This window comes from Schistocerca serialis, chromosome 3 (assembly GCF_023864345.2).
Source record: "Schistocerca serialis cubense isolate TAMUIC-IGC-003099 chromosome 3, iqSchSeri2.2, whole genome shotgun sequence".
Classification (NCBI taxonomy): Eukaryota; Metazoa; Arthropoda; class Insecta; order Orthoptera; family Acrididae; genus Schistocerca; species Schistocerca serialis.
This window is the reverse complement of record NC_064640.1, coordinates 675,682,288-675,689,407: the sequence shown is the minus strand read 5'-3', so window position 1 is coordinate 675,689,407 and position 7,120 is coordinate 675,682,288. Positions and strand designations below refer to the sequence as shown.

At 44.4% G+C, this 7,120-nt stretch overlaps 1 pseudogene; it reads right to left on the bottom strand.

Moving 5' to 3' along the window:
* Positions 1-5,877: 5,877 nt before the first annotated feature.
* Positions 5,878-5,995, bottom strand: LOC126471715 (5S ribosomal RNA; annotated as a pseudogene).
* Positions 5,996-7,120: the final 1,125 nt, after the last annotated feature.

Below are 7,120 nucleotides of genomic sequence, written 5' to 3'. Positions count from 1 at the left end.
ACTTGATACCGTCAAAGATATAACCCCTGGGGATCGCATTTTTGCTCACATTGTGTTGACATGTATGCTCCAGATATACATTGTAATTTCTCTCTGAATCCAGGATTTATCATGCAAAACAAGCGTTATGCTGTTCATTTTGAATGTTAAGACATACAAGCCCTCTTGTTCTTAATATCCTCAGGGAATCTGATATAACTGGACCCTCCATTTAGTAGATCATAGACATGAATTTGGATGTTGAAGTGTGGTATATGGCTGAGTACTGTAGCTGACTCTTTTACTTCCATCTCGCAAAACCGGGTGAGTCTAGCACGCAAGGGGGAGTCACAATACCACTTGGCGATTGATGTGCTGCGAGATATAATGCCAGTATCATCCCAGATGTAGTGTATGCTTTTCTCCTCAGCAGCACCCTGCTTTTGAGGGGGAGGGGTGAGTCAAGCAGCAGAGTACTGTATTACATTTAATTGTATTATATCTCAGATCATCTAGGGCTTTGAGGAACTCTGCCTCTAGCACTGGGAGACACGCTTCTAGAAACGTGACTGGGTCGTGATACCCCCAGGCCAATTCTCAACTCTAGTAAACGAGATACGCTCCTCAAAGGCCCTAGCAACCGCTGACTGTTCTATAGGGGTCATGACGCCACCAATGATGTCCTTCACTATCAGGATGGGATAGAGCACTTCCATCAGCCACAGGTTCATTATCATCAACACTACAACTAGGGAGAAGACTGCGTCCACCCAGTGGATAACGGCTTTGGGGAAGAGGTGCCTTCAGGTGGGAGGGGTATGCGCCAAGGCACACATATCTTTCGCAGTTGGCGAGATTGAACAACTGGAGCAGGAGTAGGAGGAGGTGGCGGCGGTGAGCTCCTGCGGACACACGCAGGCTGTGGAGAAGGCGCTCATTGATGCTGCTGCATGCTGGAGCCTTCACATTGCCAGCCTGAGGGGTGGCCATCGTTGCTTTACTTAACCACACACTGACGCCACAGGGTATGTGATAGTGTGGGGGCCAGCATTGCACCAGCCGCGGCTGCTTCTGCCAGCTCTTGCGAGGCAATGAGTGGCACTTTGCATGGTGGTGCATGTCGCCTGGGCGCATGCTCGATACCTGCCAACACAACCACCCCTCTAGGTGCACATGTCACAGCAAGCTATTGTGGTGGTGTTGGTGGCACCTCTCTAACATACGAATAATGGAGAAAATTAAGTACAATGCTCAAGGTTTTTTAAATAATTTCTGTAAATAAATAATGAAAATTAAGTAATAAACATTCCAGAATAGTAATTATATGCTGTTACGATGACGGTTGCATTATAATAACCTTTTACACTCTGGGTCCCAGGATTGAGAAGTTCAGTTGATCTCTCTGCTAGTTCTCCTGCCCAGTCAAACATCCATGCCTCCTCTTCCAAAAGAGGGATCGCACTGCCTTTCAGCAGCCACCATCTCATGCACCCACTTCGGTATTTCACCCTCGTGGGAATTGTTGTTGTTGTTGTTTTGGAGCCGCCAATCCATCTCATGGAAGTCGTTTGCGACAACGTACTGATTATAAGAAACAACAACAACAAAATCTGTATTGAATTTGCGTACAGTGAGATATTGATTGTACGTACCTACGAAAAAAATAAATAAATAAAAAGCCCATACCAGACTGAAGTGATGTCTCCTGGTCATCATTCTTGATGCATACCCCTACTACATTCTCATCCTCCTGTTATCCATAATAACATCTACAACAATGAAGAAGATATGCCTCACGCAACTGTATATGATGAAAAAAAACGTCTAACGACAATATATTACAAATGTACTTACGTTCTTGCAAAATTTCGGTTGGCCTCCAGCAGCAGCTCAATGTCCATCAGCCTGCACTTTAATGCTGCAACAGCGGGATCAAAAGTTTTATAAACACTGTTACGATCTCAATACACCAAGAGTTACTTTCTGAATATGTAAAATATCACACAGAATGTTGTTACATGGTCATAGCACAACCTCTTCGACTCGCTGGCGACTTTCAGCTTCCAGCTGGCGTTCTAGTTCCATCAACATTTCGTCAATGAGTGCTGTAATAGTAAGAGAAAAGAACTCTTATAACCACTTGTTATGAAAATGTGAATACTTTGCTTCGAAATTTTATAAATATCTCAATTTTAACTCGTAATTTATTTTATGAACACTTACATGTCAATTGCCAACTTTGAACATTTCCCATCACCACTGCCACTGACATCACTACTGGCTGACCGTTTCATATTGTGGGAATCACATGGACACAACTAGGCACTGTCAAAGACTGATGATGATTGCGGTGGCGGTTGGGCTTCAAATACCTTCAGACTACACCCTCTATTTTGCAGAGGACCGACAGGAACTCAGAATACCATACTGGCAACTAATAACTTCTCTCCTTTTTCTTCAAGCAGGCTTGGTGCAGGTGCTTGAGAAACAGAACACAGTTGTGAGGGAGAAAAAAAGTTCTGGGTCAAACATCCTTTGTTTGTTGGCAAGTTGCTGGAAAATTGGATGCAGCTGCTAACTTTAGAAAACAGTATTTGTTAATTATGAGGCAAACAGACAGTTGGCACTTCTGACATCAGCTTCATCCCTCAAAATACATGTTGTTCCTAGTTAGTGTACAGCTGTGCGAGGAGGATGCTAACCTCAACTTCTTTTTCTTCTTCAAGCAGCCTTAGTGCAGGCGGTTGCTGTGGGGGAGAAAAAAAATCTGAGAAACCGATGGAGGCTATTTCTGAAAACATATTTTGTTTGCAGGCATGTGGATGGAAAATTGGATGCATCTGCTATCTTTAGAAAAACACATTTTGTTGATTCTGGGAAAAATAGATAGCCTGGCCCTCCCAGTGGCAGCAGCATCCCTCGAAACGAAACATATGTTGTTGTTTTTGTTAGGGCACAGCTGTCAGAGGAAGACGCTGACCTTTGAAAACAAATCTATTGTACGTGGTACGTGCCCACCGCCACGAGCCTTGGGACTGACAGCGTTGTACATTACAATCATCTGCCTGTTTCTCTCTTTAGCTACTGGCTGCCAACCCTCTGTAGCGTGGAAGCCGAGGGCTGGGGGCCCGTAGTGTGGGCGGGAAGGCAGGCAAGTGTGGGTGGTCACCCTGCCGGCCGCTGGAGAGTTAAAAGCGGGCGTGGCACAGGGTGTTTACCACCCTTTCATCTCAAGATGTCGGAGCAGAGCAGGCGGCGAGTGTGGTAATGAAATGCGAGGCGAGGCATCCGTGGCAGCCGTCATGAATGCTGTCCAGTGGAGGCAAGTTGCTGGAAAATTGGATGCAGCTGCTAACTTTAGAAAACAGTATTTGTTAATTCTGAGGCAAACAGACAGTTGGCACTTCTGACATCAGCTTCATCCCTCAAAATACATGTTGTTCCTAGTTAGGGTACAGCTGTGCGAGGAAGGCGGCTTCAGCTTGATGCGGGGAATTGATCAGCCAAGCACACAAGTAGTGCAGTCGCACCCAGCAGCGCACCACAGAGCTTTTTAATGACTTTGTGATAGCAGTATAGAAAGCCATCGAATGTTAATCAAGAATATCCCAGTCCTACGAAGTGCTAGTTTTGTCGTCTGTAGAGCATAATTCACTGATTTCTCGTCCTCTTAGTTTTTTTATATATATATATCAAAATTGTCCTCATGCCACCCTTACCCTACTACTAATGTTGTTGACAGCCTTACCCAACATTATTATTCGTGCACTTGTAAATTAAGGCCTTTCCCAATACAGTCATTTCTTATTTAAGCCTTGCATAAAAATCAATGTTCTTAAAAACTATTTTACTAGGGTGAACCTGAGAATACAATCTATCCATGTAATTCTCATCTCTAGAGAGAGATACTGTTGACGACTCTTTAATGGACATCACAGTTTTTTTTACAACCTAAAGTAGTTAATATTTTGTGTTTTCTCTCAGAGGCTAATGACAGATCCTTATGGTTATTATAAGATAAACTTCATGTTTACACTTATATTTAGTTTGTGGTTTCTTACTCATATAAACATTTAAATTTTGTATCTATTTAAACCCACAGAGGATGCAAAGCGTTTTAGGCTTCACCAGGACAACCTGCTTCAATCAGTCTACATCAAATTATTTCGTCCCTTGTTGTAATCATAGTCATTCGAATGTTAATTGTTCGCCACAAGATATCGCATACAAAACTAAGATATTCCTCTTTCTAATATCCCGCCATTCTAGCGACTGGGATACAGACACGAAGAGTAGCGGCACTGTTGTTTCTCGCGCATATATGCACTTCCTTCTGGCGCGACTCCAAGAATCGTGGTAGACACGTTACATGGGAATGGCGATTGGGATCTACAAGAAAGAAATATCCGGCACAGCGAGTGTATTGGTAGCTTGGACCTCGTTACTGAAGCAACGTATGCTTGTTCTCGAATACAACTTATACCTCATCTTCTGGACCTGTAATACGACCTCGAACAAGAAGTGTTTAGCCGCTCGGAGTGGCCGCGCGGTTAGAGGCACCATGTCACTGATTGCGCGGCCCCTCCCGTCGATGGTTCGAGTGCTCCCTCGGGCATGGGTGTGTGTGTTGTTCTTAGCATAAATTAGTGTAAGTTAGCTTAAGTAGTGTGTAAGTATAGGGACCGATGACCTTAGCAGAGAAGTGTTTGTTTGTTGTGTTTAATGCAACTCTGGCTTTGTTCATGGGCACTGACAGGAGCTCACATTACTCGCAGTCGTAATGTTCACCCTCTTCCACGTTTTCGGCCATCAGCTTAGCGTTGATCTTGGATTCCACACGCTACTTGGTTCACGGCTGTGACCTGTGTGGTTTACGTCAGACTAAGACACAAAAACCCTTATTATTCTCTTTTCGATTGTTAAAATCATATCGCAATCACGTAATGAGTTAAGTAGTTGTTTTGTAATTTTCAACACTGCATCCCATGATGAGCCTGGTGCTAGAAAGTAAAACATAGGAGCTAATCCATACTGTTTTACACATGTTTGTGTAAAATTTTCAAGCATGTCTGTTAATAATAGATCAACTGTTTTTGGAAACAAAGCATGATTGTTACTCCTGCTAAAGTGAAAAAACATTCTTAATTGCACAGTAAAAATGGATACACAATGACAATGAAGATCGCCTACAGTCACGCAACTCCATTAGCGTTGGCGTATTTGCTGTCCACGGAGGAGTCGAAGTGAGAACCAATAAGCTGTCACGCAAATCTATCAGCGTTGATGTATTCGCAGTCCACAGAGGTGTCGAAGTCAGATCTAATAAGCTGCTGAATCATGTATGGACAGCGACAACGTGGTAGATGTCAGAGCAAATAAATGACTGAAGGTTTTACACGACTCAGTATGTGGCCGAAGTACTCCACATGATCTTGAAGGAATTCACACTTTTGTAGACTGCACTTTAGATATTTTGTTGTAGTGCATGGAACAGCAGACAGTAGTCTGCAAGACGCTGCTCTCTTGTATCGACACTTACTAGTATATCCTCCAGATAGTCAAATGTATTCAGAATCTTTTGAATCAGCTAATCCAAAAACGTTGCAAAATTGCTGGTACGCTAGCAGCTCTGAATGGGAACCTGTTACATTTGTAAAATCCAAATAAAAAAAAAAGATCTCCTTCTTCAGGCCACAAGTGGCCCATCGGCCCATCGGCCCATCGGGACCATCCGACCGCCGTGTCATCCTCACTGAGGATGCGGATAGGAGGGGCGTGTGGTCAGCACACCGCACTTCCGGTCGTTATGATGGTTTTCTTTGACCGGAGCCGCTACTATTCGGTCGAGTAGCTCCTCAGTTGGACTCATGAGGCTGAGGCTGAGTGCACCCCGAAAAATGGCAACAGCGCATGGCGGCCTGGAGGGTCACCCATTCAAGTTCCAGCCACGCCCGACAGCTCTTACCTTCGGTGATCTGATGGGAACCGGTGTATCCACTGCAGCAAGGCCGTTGCCCCGTAAAATCCAAATAGGATGTTAATAACCATTAAATGGAATGACTGTTCATTTAGCAGCAATTGCAGATATGCTTAAGATATATCATTTGAGAGTTGTGAGCACTTCTGGTCCTGTAATTTGATAAACGCCAATCCCTGATTGATGGATGCTTTAAAGCCACCACAGACATGGAAAGAACCATTTGATTTGAATAGAAATACCAACTCTGTTGCCCAGTGACTTGATATAATGGCTGTGAGAATCCCTTGTTGTACCAGATGAGCTAATTCCGTCTAGAGGACATCTCGCAATGCTGGTGGCACTGGAATAGCTGTAAAGCAGCGAGCAAGACGTAAGCTGAACGTGACAAATACAGGGCGAACATTAACAAAACCGACTAACTGTAGGAACGGATTCCTGATGGAAATAGAGGGTAAAAGGTTCTATTCCCATGTGTCTGGAAATGGACGGTGTGCGTGCAACGACTAATCGTACCGAAACACGGTACAGAGCTACATCGCATCCACGTCCCAACAGAGGTTCAAAGTGGCCTCCATGGGATTACAGGTGATAAGGATAGTAGCGGTTGTAATGCATGATACATACAGTCGTATTGGCGTGCCAGTTTCCTGCAGTTTGTGCTAGGGTTCGTCTCAATACTCTGTAGAACCCGGTCCTCCATATCTGGTGTACGCACAGACCGCTGCCTCCCTGGACGTAAGTCTACCTGAAAGAACCCATGATCACACAAATGCCCAAAAAGGGCTTGAAATGTTGTGTGGTGTGCTTGGTGTCTGTGAGGGTACTTGTTTTGGTATAGCCGAGCTGCCTCTCCACCGTTTCCATCTGCTTGGCCTTTCACAAAAACCATCTTGGCTTGTTCCCGATATGAATACCGGACCATTCGGCTGACTGCAGCACGCTGCGTCAATCACATAGCCTGCAACACACAAGGAACACACGGCACGTGCTCAGTGGAACTGTCTTTCGTCAGCGCTATTTACCGTGGCAACGTACCCTGCTGAAAATAGATCTCACAATTCCGTGCATACTGACTCAAGATCATCAAGTGGTACTGCTGCTGACACAGATTGATATCATTACTATTTTAAAACAAAAAGGTGAAAAGGTATTCATCCCAAA